At 40.6% G+C, this 13886-nt stretch overlaps 1 protein-coding gene across 1 annotated transcript in view; it reads left to right on the plus strand.

The window, feature by feature from the left end:
- The window catches only part of LOC105930625 (neurexin-3b), a gene marked incomplete in the record, with an annotated part of 460536 nt that overhangs the window by 381036 nt on the left and 65614 nt on the right, over positions 1-13886 (plus strand).

Genomic DNA, 13886 nt, shown 5'->3' on the forward strand with positions numbered 1-13886 from the left:
GCACTCCGAGCCAGGCTCCTTTGTCTTGCAAGAGGCATTAACTGTGCCGACATCTGGCCAGCTCAATACAAAAACAGGAAACAGGGATTCAAAGGCACCGAGAGGCGTTTGGTCGGCGGGCAAAGCAAGGAGGGAAAGGAGGCAGGGGCCGAGGGTGGCCTGTTGGCCAGATAACGCCGCTGCCTCCCGGTATCTCTCGTTCCCAGGTCACCAGAAACAGCACGGCAGCGGAATACAAATAGGCTCATCAAACGGGAACCAGCTCCGTCCGGAGGCCCGAGAAAATCTGCTTCTCCGTAGCGCATAACTGCGTGCCGCTCTCCAAGAGAGGAGAAAGACCGACGGAGTGGAAGGACGGAGAGAGAAAAATCTCTTCCCGCGTCCGCTGGACTCCGTTAAATTAGACTAGCTCTCCACAATTTTGGTCATAGGTCAGCCTTATTATCCCCGAGGGGCCATTTGTTGTGCAGACAGCAGTCACATAGCAACAAGCGCACAACAGCATTAAAAGGGAGGGGTAAAAAAAAAAAAAAAGGGCTGAGTTCATCCTCGCATTGTCGACTTCATCAGGCTGACGGCAGCGGAAATAAAAGATGCTTTCTGTCTGTTTGGTTCTACAGCGCTGCATCCTGTATCTCCTACCTGAAGGTAGCAGGGGGGGAAAATTCTCCCCGTAAAGGAAAGCTGTGGTCAGCCAAGATGATTATAGCCTTCTATAGAGATCCAGCGTTGCAAGGGTCACAAAGTTCATCCCTGGCTATGCCGGCGATTTTACCGCATACGTTTCCCAGCATCCTGCAGATGGTTGTTGTTTTAAACCGAACGTGACCCGTTCCGCCGGATAAAAGAAAAGGTAGTAAACAGGCTCCACAGAGCCAGAATGAAATATCCTCGTGAAAGATGAACTGACGGATATCTGTCTTGAAGTCAGCCAGCCTCCTGGAAGCCATTTTGTTCCTTTCTTCTCTTCTCTTTTCATTTCTTTTTTTTTTTTCAATTTCACCGAGCCAACAGAGGCAAAACACGGAGAAAGCATCAGGGGTTAAATACGGGGCCTGAAACCAAGAACCTGGCGTATTAGAAGGTAGCCTGCCATGAACTTCGTTGATCTTCTTGGTAAATGAGTGGCGTAAAAGCAGGATGTCACTGGCTAGAATAGTATCTGTTACCAGACAACGGTGCAAACAGGAAGTGAAATACTGTATATCCAAAATGTAAAAGTGCAGCGACGCTTGTGTGACCTAATCGTGAGGAGAAAATAAATCTAAGGCGACCTCTTTAGCCCCCGCATGATGCTCCCAGTAGCGTGTCTTCACCAACGACGGTACTGCTCGCGTTCTTGGTGCAACCTGGCATGCCGGGTGGTTTGGTTCAGAGCCAGCGCAGGTGACGCTAATCTCTTCTGTCTCAGGCTTTCTTCCGCTTTTGGCTGTTTTTCGCTTTTCATTTGACCAGATGACACTGGACAGGTTTCATAACTCCACTCTAGCCTGAGTAATGGGCCACAAACGATGAAACAAACTAATGCTTCACAGAGTCAAAAGTAACCAACTTTATTGACAAGGACCGTGTTTGTGCATAAGATTAAGGTGCTTATACACCTTAATCAAAGTACATACCTTATGTCTTTTGGCAGTGGTTCTATTAGAGTTGAAGAGGTAAAAAGAAGCTCATGCAGATTGCAAGTTCTGGGTTATGCTTTACATCATTTTAAACAGAAAATAACCTTCACTAAACCAGGGAGAGGAAAACAGGCTTTGTACTTTACCATAGGATTAGTGCACCGGTAACTTTTTCTCTTTAAAACATAAAAATCCTAAATGATCTTATTTTGACAAGACAATGTCATGTAGGACATTATTATGTCAAACAAAATAATTAGGTTAAATAAAAAATGTAAATAGCTTTTACGTTATTTTTCTCGTTATGCAAATAAAACCAAATAAACATTTGTGGCGCATGTGGCCTTAATGCCATGCTAAAAAAAAAATTGGAAAATCTAGAAATAATAAATACATAGGCCACTAGCACCCAGTCACCTGGTGTGGTGCTGTTTGTACAGTAGATGGCGCTTGTTAAGCTAGCGGGTTTTATTTTGTATCTGGCGATGCCCTGTGTCATAGTTAATGGTGTTTATTAAACTCTGTTTCGGGATTTTAATGTTAAAGACTAACGACTGAGATGAAAGGAGGAGAATAAATATAGAAATGACTTTCCATATAACCTATATCTGTTAAGCTTGCCGTATTTCCGCTGCTCTCTCTCATCTACCTCTGCCATATGATCAGAAACTGAAACCCACTCTGTGAATAAATGATTAAAGACAACCCCATGTGTGTCATTGTTGCTTCTCTCTGGTGTGGAGTGCTATAGATTGCACCTCCTAGGCCTAATATTCTTTTGTTGCGGCACTAAAAACTTTAAAAGCACACGCGTTTGGCCTCTCCTGTGAAAGACAGGTAAAACATTCCTCTATCACCCAGTTTGAAGCCAGTTTGAGAGTGCTGTGTGTTTTAGGGTTTTTTTTAATCTTTGGATTCATGGCATAAATATTTTTTTCCCGTTTCTGTCCACGTGTTGTGATCAGGTGATCAAAGTGTGGTAATTCACTTCTTCACGGATACTAAGTGTTGACAATAAAACTCTGAGACCCCTTAATTAAGTCTTTTTTCTCCTCCCTATAAAATTGCTTTGTGTCCATTGTAGAGAATAGGTGAGGACATAGGTGTTTGTCGAACATGTGGGTGCAGCATGTAAATTTGCACATTTTTATAACAGGGTTGGACATTTTCTCACACAAAGTTTAAAAGTATATCTAGATATAACGCTTCACAAGAAGTAAATTTTTTTACTTTGGGATTCTTTAAAAAATGACATCGAGTCAGGCAGCATAAACATTTAAAACCAATCTTTCTTCAAACTTTTCAATAGTTCTTAAGAATAATTGTTTTTATTTCATTAAATCATTTGTGAAGCTTATTTCCACAGTTTGGAGCTATGACAAATTCCTCTAAATCCAAACCGTTTGTAGGATTTCACAGTTGAAAGCAGCTTTGTGAATAAATACGACTACTGTATGTACAAAATAAAAAGGGATGAAACACTTTTCTTCTGCACAGCATTCGCCTTGAGGAGGTAAAGTGACTAGGATAAGAAATGTACAGCTGTGTAGTTTATGAACACCACACCATTTGTATTTGATTCAGGATCTAGTCACTGGCCCGGGCGGGGAAGGTAATAAATAAAGGTGAATTTTAATTATTGCTGATGTTGTTTATGGAGGTGTTTGCCAGGACCGGCACTGTGGGGAGGGATTATTCAAACACGATAGAGGAAGAATATCAAAAGTACATTTATTTACACCCGCAGCAGGGCGGCGTACACAGTTTAGATCATACATTTCTGAAAGATTTAACGGTAGTTGCAAATAAGTTAAATCAGATATTTACAGTGCATTAGGTTGCTTTACATGCCGCGCCTTATAACGCAGTCTGAGAGGATTCATGCCTTCAATATTATTTTCATTAGTATGTCAGCAGTCCTTTCCCGGCATTCTGACTACAGCTGCACTGCTGACAAATTGGAAACATCAGTTTTATGAAATAGTAAATGGAATCACTTAAAGATTGACAAGACAGAGCTAAGAGAGTAAATGCAATAAAGGCAGGATTGAAGGTTTTGTAGATTGTAAAAACCAAAGTTTAATAACTAAGTTGAAATGGGAGCAAAACGAAACCCAAACGTACAGAAGGAAACATTTCTACACGATTCAATAAAGGAGGTAACAGGTGCTTTAAATAGAGAAAGTTGCCAGTAGCAGTTTTAGATGTGGGTTTATATGGCTCACCGACTTTGAAGCCATTCCATCAAGGGAACCCCCCCGTGGCTCTCATTGAAGAATTCAGAATATTAGTATGCAATTTAATGCATCTGTAACCATTACTCTTAGTGTGCCGTAAAACAGGAAGACGTTCTGTTGTGAAGGTCCCTTTGCTTTTACTAATTATAACACTCTCTATAATGCGTTGCTTTTTAAAGGCCCTTTGGTTAGTGTTAAAGCAGCTGATGTTGATTTGTAGCTAAATTCTGACTGATTGCGGCTGATTTCTTGTCCTCTCAGTGCCGTTTTTCACACCCTTTTCTTTGAGTGAGCAACACTTATTCCCTGTTCTAGTCCACCTTATTTCCCTGAACATCATTACCAAGCTACTTTGTTTTCAGCCCTTTGTAGGTGGGGCGAAGACATCTGGGGCAAATTTAATTTCAATGGAGATAGTAGAAGTGCATTTGCTGAGAAAACCCTGGAAGCGTTCAATAATTATTTCAACGGCTATATATATACTCACACCCTGGGCACATGGCTGCAAACAGTGGGACTGTAGTCAGAGATTTACTGAAAGATGGAAAACATGACAAGAGACTAATTTCTGTGATGTTAAGGTTCAGCCGTCTGAGCTCCCAAGACATCCAGATTCTATTAGTGCGATCACGTGCAGGAGGACGCTCACCGAGCGCTTTTCCTCACATAGAAATAGAACTCTTTAATGCTGTTTGTATTAAGAAATCAGAGTCCTCGGCGCCGTTCAGCTGTGCAACAATATCCCCGCTCTGATCCCATACAGGAACATTTCCGTCAGGCTTCTGGGGCTTAAGCGGCTGTTTGCGTGTGGGCGTTGCATTTGTGCGAGTGTTGATTGCTTTGTCTCTTCCTTTCTCTAATTATTCTCCCCCCCCCCTCTGTCGGCTCCTTCTCAGATCTCGGTTCTCTCTTCTTCTTTTTTTTTTTTTTTTTTCACCCATGTTTCTCCTCCTCCTTCCAGTCGCAGCTCATCACGGGTTTTGCATCTCTCCCGCAGTCCCGTGTACTTGTGTGACAGCCCACATTCCTGCAGGGGCTTGCCTTTTTGTTTAGTGAGAGGGCTCCAATTTCCTTATATAACATTCAGAATTGCTGTACTCTTTGATTACATGATCTCTCTCTTTTTTTTCTTTTCTTTTTTTTTTTGCCTGAGATTCTTTTTGCATTTTGACTCTTTGCATCAAACGAATTACAAGATCCAACCGGGCAGAAATTGCACATCGCCCTTTGCCTTGAGCTGGCTGCGGTTCACGCATTGTCTCAGATGAATGGCCATTAGCCTAACTACTCAGTCAGCGCCCGAGGGAAGCTGACTGAGTAGTTAGTTGTCTTTCTGTCTGTTTGTGTGTGTTTCGTCACTCGTGGTGCGCTCAAGCTAGTTAGCTGTAGCAATAGCGGTCTTGCTTTTATTGTAAAACATACGTGCGATTATTTTTCACCGATGCGCTGAATCGCACGATCCCGCACCGTCCTGCATGCCTGACACAGACAAATTATCAGACCATCTTTGTCCTGGATTACTGTAATAAAAAAAGAAAAGATTCTTCAGGAAGTGAAGTAAATTCCCAGGTGTCCCTTGGCCCTATCTACATTATCTCTTCTGCGCTCAGAACTCACACTGAGACACCTGTTTAAATAATTCTTGCAAGGCCGTCTAAAGACGACCTGGAAAAACGCTACAAAATGAACATACTCCCCACTATTTTCCTGTTTCTACAAGAGTGGAAGGGAGACACTGATGCACTTTAAAAAAAAAAAATACCCAACAGGTTTTAACGTACACTGCAAAAACGGAACTAAAAATAAGTTAAATGTTCTTAAAATGAGTGTATTTCTCCTTGATTTGAGCAGGTAAATAAGATGATTTGCCAATAGAATAAGATTTTTGCACTTAAAATATGAACAATTCGTCTCCATCGTCTTATTTCAAGTGCAGGATGTCTAATTATCTTATTTTTAGGGATCAAAATACTCATTCCATTGGCAGATAATCTTATTTACCTGCTCAAATCCAGGATAAATACATTAACTTTAAGAACATTTTACTTATTTTTAGATCTGTTTTTGCAGTGTAGTTTAAAACATCGGTTGACGTAGGACAGGAAAAGCAGACGCGTAAACTGATGAGGGAGAAACGGATTTGCGAATGAGAAGAGAAGTGGATAAAAGACGGCCGCTGAAGAGGTTTGAATCACCCGAGATGAGTGCCGTGGGCTGATTGCTGAGACATGGAGAGGGAGGAAAGCAGGGAGCAAATGAAGGAGCGGAATATCACTGGAAGAGAAAAAAGAATAGAATGAATGACCTGAGAGAGGAGGAGGAGGAGGAGGAGGAGAAGAAACAGGGATGAAAGTCAGGTGTAAATTACAACAAAGTGGATGGTGCAGGTTATTCGGAAACAGTGGCTGCAATGCTTCGCTGCAGATTTGAGCTGGTGAAATGACAGGACAGTGCCACACTATATCAAATGCACTCTTCACCCCCCTCCTCCCCAAAATAATAATAATAAAAAAAAGAAATCCAGGAGCCTGTCACCGAAGACATTTTCACAGTTCTGATGTGCTCTCAGCTCTGGCCCCCCCCGTCATGGAACCCTGCTGAGATCAGTGTGGCACCCCAAACTGAGTAGAATGAAGCGGGAAATCAGCAGATGACTGTCGGCCTGCCAGTGTTTGTGCTGACTGAATGGCTGCCACCGACGGGAATAAAAAAAAAAAAAAGCTAAACATTGTTTTGGCTGGGAGAAAAACAACGGCGAAGGCATGCAGGAGGCCGAAAATAGACGCAAGCGGGGTCTTTATGGACACGGATCTTATTAAACATGAGGAAAATAGGTTATTAGAGGATTAGAGAGGTTAGCACTCAGTGGTTCAGTTCAAGCATAGGCATGCTGAGATACTACAGCTCACTGAGAGAGCACACATTCCTTATTAATCTTTTGCACGTATGGATGTTGAAATGAAACAGCTGGCTATAAACGGAAATGTGCATATTATTTCAGCTGCACCATTGGCGAACGCTAACAAACCTGTATGACTAAAGAGGAGGATTTCTATTTTCGAATTCAAGTCCGGAAAATAATTGAAATTTAACAAAACGGTACACCGTCATGGCAGAGTTTTTCTTTTACATCACATTGCTCCTAAACAGCACAAATCCAATCCTCAATTCAATTCAATTCAATTTTATTTATATAGCGCCAAATCATGAAACATGTCATCTCAAGGCACTTTACAAAGTCAAGTTCAATCATATTATACAGATTGGGTCAGATTATACAGATTGTTCAAAAATGTCCTATATAAGGAAACCAGTTGATTGCATCAAAGTCCCGACAAGCAGCATTCACTCCTGGGGAACCGTAGAGCCACAGGGAGAGTCATCTGCATTGTAGATGGCTTTGCTGCAATCCCTCATACTGAGCAAGCATGAAGCGACAGTGGGAAGAAAAACCACCCATTAACGGGGAAAAAAAACCTCCGGCAGAACCGGGCTCAGTATGAACGGTCATCTGCCTCGACCGACTGGGGTTACAGAAGACAGAACAGAGACACAACAAGAGAAACAAAAAAGCACAGAAGCACACATTGATCTAGTAATCTGTTCTACATTAGATGGTAGTAGCGGGTGAGCCGTCTTCTCTGGATGATGTCACAGTTAACAGAACGCCAGACCAGGTGTACCTACTATGAAGAGAAAAGAGAGAGAACAGAAAGTTAAAGCAGAAATGACAACACATAATGCATAATTGAAGAACAGTAGAACTCAATATAGTGAGAAAATTAGATCCTGATATACTCCAGTAACCTAAGCCTATAGCAGTAAAACTATAAAGGTAGCTGAGAGTAACATGAGTCACTAGTTATAATTTTTGTCAAAAAGAAAAGTTTTAAGCCTAGTCTTAAAAGTAGACAGGGTGTCTGCCTCACGGACCAAAACTGGGAGTTGGTTCCACAGGAGAGGAGCCTGATAGCTAAAGGATCTGCCTCCCATTCTACTTTTAGAGACTCTAGGAACCACCAGCAGACCTGCGGTCTGAGAGCGAAGTGCTCTGTTAGGAACATACGGGGTAATCAGAGCTCTGATATATGATGGAGTTTGATTATGAAGGGCTTTATACGTTAGAAGAAGAATTTTAAATTCTATTCTTGATTTAACAGGAAGCCAATGAAGGGAAGCTAAAATTGGAGAAATATGATCCCTCTTGTTGATTTTCATCAGAACTCTTGCTGCAGCATTTTGGATCAGCTGAAGGCTTTGAACTGCATTTTGTGGAATTCCTGATAGTAAAGAATTACAATAGTCCAGCCTTGAAGTAACAAATGCATGGACCAGTTTTTCAGCATCACTCCTGGACAGAATGTTTCTAATTTTGGCGATATTCCGGAGGTGAAAAAAGGAAACTCTGGAAACCTGTTTAATATGGGATTTAAATGACATGTCTTGGTCAAAAATAACACCAAGATTTTTTACTTTATTACCAGAGGCCAGGTTAATGCCACCCAGATTAAGTGATTGGTTAAGAAGTTTATTTTTTGAGGACTCTGGCCCAAAGATTAAAACTTCGGTCTTGTCAGAATTTAGATGCAGGAAATTTAAAGTCATCCAGCTTTTGATGTCATCAAGACATGACTGCAGTCGAAGTAATTGATTGGATTCATCAGGATTTATGGATAAATATAGCTGAGTATCATCAGCATAACAGTGGAAATTAATCCCATGCTGTCTAAAAACAATTGCCAATCAGAACCATATATATAGTAAAGAGAATTGGTCCAAGGACTGAACCCTGTGGTACTCCACAGGTGACCCTAGAGTTTGAGGAAGATTTATTATTAACATGAACAAATTGGAATCTGTCTGACAGATAAGATTTAAACCAGCCTAATGCTTTCCCCTTAATCCCTACAGTATGTTCAAGTCTTTGTAGGAGAATATTGTGATCAACTGTATCAAACGCAGCACTGAGATCTAACAGGACAAGTATAGACACAAGTCCATTATCTGAGGCCATGAGAATATCATTAGTGACCTTCACCAGAGCTGTTTCAGTGCTATGATGAGCTCTGAAGCCTGACTGAAACTCCTCAAGTAGGTCATTACTTTGTAAATGTTCACAAAGTTGATTAGCAACTACTTTCTCAAGAATTTTAGATAAGAAAAGAAGATTAGATATAGGTCTGTAATTTACTAACTCATCTTGATCAAGAGAAGGTTTCTTAAGTAAAGGTTTAATAACAGCTACTTTCAAAACCTGTGGTACATATCCATTTACTAAGGATAGATTAATCATGTCTAAAATAGTGCCACTGATCAAAGGGAATATGTCCTTAAACAACTTGGTTGGGATTGGGTCTAACATACAGGTAGAAGGTTTAGATGAAGCTAAAATTTTAGATAGCTCAGAAAGTTCTACTGCTTCAAAACAGTTCAAACACTGCGCAGATTCTAAAGATTCCTCCAATGCTGCCTCACTTACTGAGGACGAGGTAATCATGTTTGGGAGGATGCCAATTATTTTATTTTTAATGGCATCAATTTTATTTATGAAGAATCCCATAAAATCATTACTACTGAGAGCTAAGGGAATGGATGGATCAACAGAGCTGTGGCTCTGGGTAAGTTTGGCAACTGTACTAAAGAGAAATCTAGGATTATTTTTATTCTCTTCAATTAATGATGAAAAATATGCTGCTCTAACTCTGCGGAGGGTCTTGTTATACAACAATAGTCTGTCCCTCCAGATTAAGTAGGATTCCTCTTGGTGTGTAGAGCGCCATTTTCTCTCCAATTTCCTAACATTATGCTTCAAGGAACGCAGCTCTGAATTAAACCAAGGAGCCAGCTTCCTGTGAATAATCACCTTCTTTTTCAAGGGAGCTACATTGTCTAATGCAGAACGCAATGAGGAAGTCACATTGTTAGCAAAGGTATCGATTTGTGAATGGGAAGAAACAGCAATGCTGCCATCTACAGGGCATTTCTGCAATACTGAGGATATTAGGAAGGGGACAGACTCTTTAAGTTTTGATACAGCATTATCCGATAAAAATCTACTATAATGGAACCCTCTTTTGGGGGTGGAGAATTCAGTTAGATTAAACTCAAATGTTATTAAAAAATGATCAGACAGGACAGGGTTGTGAGAGAATACTGTTAATTCTTCACAATCAATGCCATATGTCAGAACAAGGTCTAAAGTATGGAGCCGAGAGTGCGTCGGTTCATGCACATTTTGAGCAAAACCAATTGAATCTAAGATAGTTTTAAAGGCTACACTAAGGTTATCACATTCAGTGTCAACATGGATGTTAAAATCACCCACTATAATAACCTTATCAGTATTTAACACCAAATCAGATAAGAAATCTGACAACTCATCCAAAAACTGAGTGTAAGGGCCTGGTGGACGATACAAAACAACAAACAGAAGAGGTTTTATTGCTTTGCAGTTTGGATGAGGGAAACTGAGGGTTAAATGTTCAAAAGAACTGTAATTATTAGTTGGCCTGGGACTAATTAATAAATCAGACTGAAAGATAGTTGCCACTCCTCCTCTTCTTCCCACAGATCTGGGAATGTGGAAATTTGAATAACTGGAGGGGGTTGACTCATTTATACTAACGTAGTCCTCTTGTAGCCAGGTTTCTGTGAGACAAAACAAATCAATCTGATTATCAGAAATCAATTCATTAACTAACAAAGTCTTTGGAGGGAGAGACCTTATATTTAATAGACCACATTTTATTATTTTATTTTTAGGTTCAAGGTGAACCATATTGATTTTTATCAATATGGTTCATATAAGGTTCATATAAGGTTGGGCATAAATATGGTTGGGCAATCCTTTGTTTATTTTTTTCCCAAAGCGGACACTTTCACACCTGGTCCTTTATTAAAGGGGGAGTGAAATGAAATCTACAAATATTGAGACAGCTGCAAAATCATTTGGTGAAACACTTCCACAAAACATACCAGGGATCCGTTTCTCTAGCCTCAAACTTGAATAAAAGTTTTTCAGAGTTTTTGTCAATGAGTGGGCTGATTTTTGATGGGCGGGGTTGCCTGACATCAACTGTGTCAAAGCCAGCTACAACAGGTCCAAGGACGGCATTCGATTCCAGTTGGTAATCTGTAGACATGGAGGAAGAAGCCTTTTTCACAAAAATATCTCGATAGATTTCTTCTAATAATGGCTATTCAACCATAGCGGCTAAATATCTGGAAACTCTGCAGACTGGGATTCTGATTTAGAGCAACGTCATGGCTGACAAGACAACACACCTAGTGACCCAGTTGGGACTGTAGAATGATGAGGACCAATTTCATACATGCCATTGTGTCATGTGTGGATTTACTACATTAATCGGAATTTCTACTCTGGGGCTTTCGACGAGCGACGTTAGTATTTTGTCATAGATTAGCATACGGACCGTTAGCAAGGAGCAGCTGATACATTTATATTCGTATTGAGGAGCCATGGTTCTTTGTCGCGTTAGTTATATGTTTTATTCCCAGCACGCTACACACATGATGTTGTTCGGAGAGTATGCCTGTGTAGGTAGCTGACTTGTACAATATATGGCCGGTGTTGTGCAAGAGTTCTTGTGTTGTGTGACGATAACGGGAGCTTCATGATCACATGTTCACAGCTGTATGTCGCGAGCGCATTCTCTATTGATCTATGCTCCTCATTTTTCTCTCTCGCTTTTCTTTAAAAAAAAAATCATAAAACTAGTCAGGATAGCTTTGGGCAAATTTGCCATGTTGCTAATCGACCTGCACAGGTGGCTGCACAGGAAAACCATCGGACGTTGTTTTTGCCTACTACTTTGTAATGCCTGTTAGATTTGAGTAAACATGACTGAATACGACAGAAGGCACGAAATAAACACTGTTAGGTTTTTAAGTGCCCTTAGACTCTTGGTAGGGTCAAACAAGTTGAGTGAGTGATCTTTTTAGCATATTCTGAATTTTTCCCACTATGAAAGGTGATTCAGTTATGGAAACGTTAGATTTTGTATTGATAGAGGAGCTGTTTTTTATGTTTGTTTTTGTTGTCTATCTTTCTATAGAAATGGTATTTTCCTTTTAAAAAAAAAGGTTTATTGTCTGCCAGCATTTTTAGTTAGCTTCCCGCCCTACCATACAGCAGGTGCCACCTAGTGTTCAAACAATGCCCTCTCAAGCGAGTTGGGATTGTAGCTCACTAGATATGTGCATTATTTATTTTCCTATTCTACCCACATACCCATAAGGAATGGCGAATCAAAACCAGGTTGTGCAACAAAATATTATTTAGGTATACTACTTATGATTAAACATAAGTAATGCAGAGCTTTTTTGTCTCTTCAAAAGGTGCCTTTAAGGAATGTTCTGACCATGTTGCTTCCACAAAACAAAAAGCTCAAAGGCAGACCGATTTTATAGAAAACAATAGGTGTTTGTTGGCAAGGTTATCTATTGTGAAGTCACCTCTGGAAAACTGAATATCAAATTGACAAACTATAGAGATTTTTCTCATTAGGTGGACAATTAGCTTGTGGTGTATTCATTACTGAGGAACTGTCACCTCATTAATCACCTGGAACATTCTATAAGCTATACCTGGGACGGCGCCATTAGCCATGCATGGCAAGTTTATGGATTCTTCTCTCAGGTTCAGGGCTGAGAGAACACTTTCAAGCAGCTAAACAGGAAAAAAAAAAACTGCAGTAACATCCTAACCGTCCCATCCGTCCTCTGATTTCACTTCCAGTAATAATGGCTTCCTCTGTGGCCCTTGTCCAGCGGAGAGTGTATTTGGCTTCCACCTGAAACCTGCCTGAGATCAAAGGAAGGAGGAGGGTGTCCTGCTCGTAGCTGATTAACCTGCTGGCACACTACTGACACAGTCCTTTAGCTCCCGGAGCTGCCTCGCAGCCATAATCACGCTCCGTCCCAGCTGAATATAAACGGAGCACTTGGCTAGATTTCCCTCTGAATGTAAGAAAAAGGCAGGAAGGAACGCTGCGGTTTTATGTGATTGCGTCGCGTTCTCAGCCAGGTGTAATTTATTGTAATGAAGGCAACTATCTGAACTGCTCGCTGGGTGGGTGTGAGGAAAAGCTGAATATGATATGCACCTAATCAGGTGGCTTCTCAAAGAAGTTAACATCACTTGTTAAATCACTCGAGACAATCCCACACTAGGCCCATTTAGACAGTTATGAAACCATGTTAATATACCATGATGGCTTCCATTCCTTCTTTGTCTCAAATCCTGTCTCACCGGGGGTACTGGCTGACGTCACGCTGTCATTTATAATTCTTTACAGGCTCTTTGTCGTACCTCGCAGCGTTTGAAGACAGACTTGTACGTCTCAATCCTCAGCCCCGACAGACTCTGGGATTGTCAAACAAAACATCTCACCCTGGCACATGCACAGTGGGAAATGGTGTTACGCCAGAAATAATACTAGGCTCTCACACATCACTTTCTCTTTTAAAAGAGGTTTATTATCTGTAATGCCCTTAGAAGCCCCCTTTTTGTAAACCTTGATTTTTTATTTTTTTTTCTTCATGTTACAACCACAAAATTCAGGGTTTAAGCTAGTCTGTACTCTGTTGCTTGGAGCCAAATGTGGCCCATAATGCCCTCCTCTTGTAGGGCATATTTTACTTAAAAGTGACATAGAGCTAAGCAGTGTGTAAAGATATCAGTTTGAAGATAATAAGGTAAAAGTTAATTATTTTTTATTTCTTTTTTGTCAATATGTTACTAAATTCATACTTTTTCATTTCTCAAAAATGCAGATTCTTCCACTGTGGAAAATGTATTCATTCTGTTGTTGCACTTCTTAAAACCTGACCATAGAGATAAGGTAGCTGTTTTGTTTTAGTTTTTCCAATTTAAAATTTTTTTATTAGACCAATTTTGTGTAACTGTATAAAAAATGTTAGAAGCTGTTGAAGAGTCCCGTCGCTTCAATGGCTCTGGATACATTTTTATTCCGCGGGGAGGAAAAAAAAGGTCTGCGAAAGCTGA

The sequence above is a fragment of the Fundulus heteroclitus genome, chromosome 15, assembly GCF_011125445.2.
Source record: "Fundulus heteroclitus isolate FHET01 chromosome 15, MU-UCD_Fhet_4.1, whole genome shotgun sequence".
Classification (NCBI taxonomy): Eukaryota; Metazoa; Chordata; class Actinopteri; order Cyprinodontiformes; family Fundulidae; genus Fundulus; species Fundulus heteroclitus.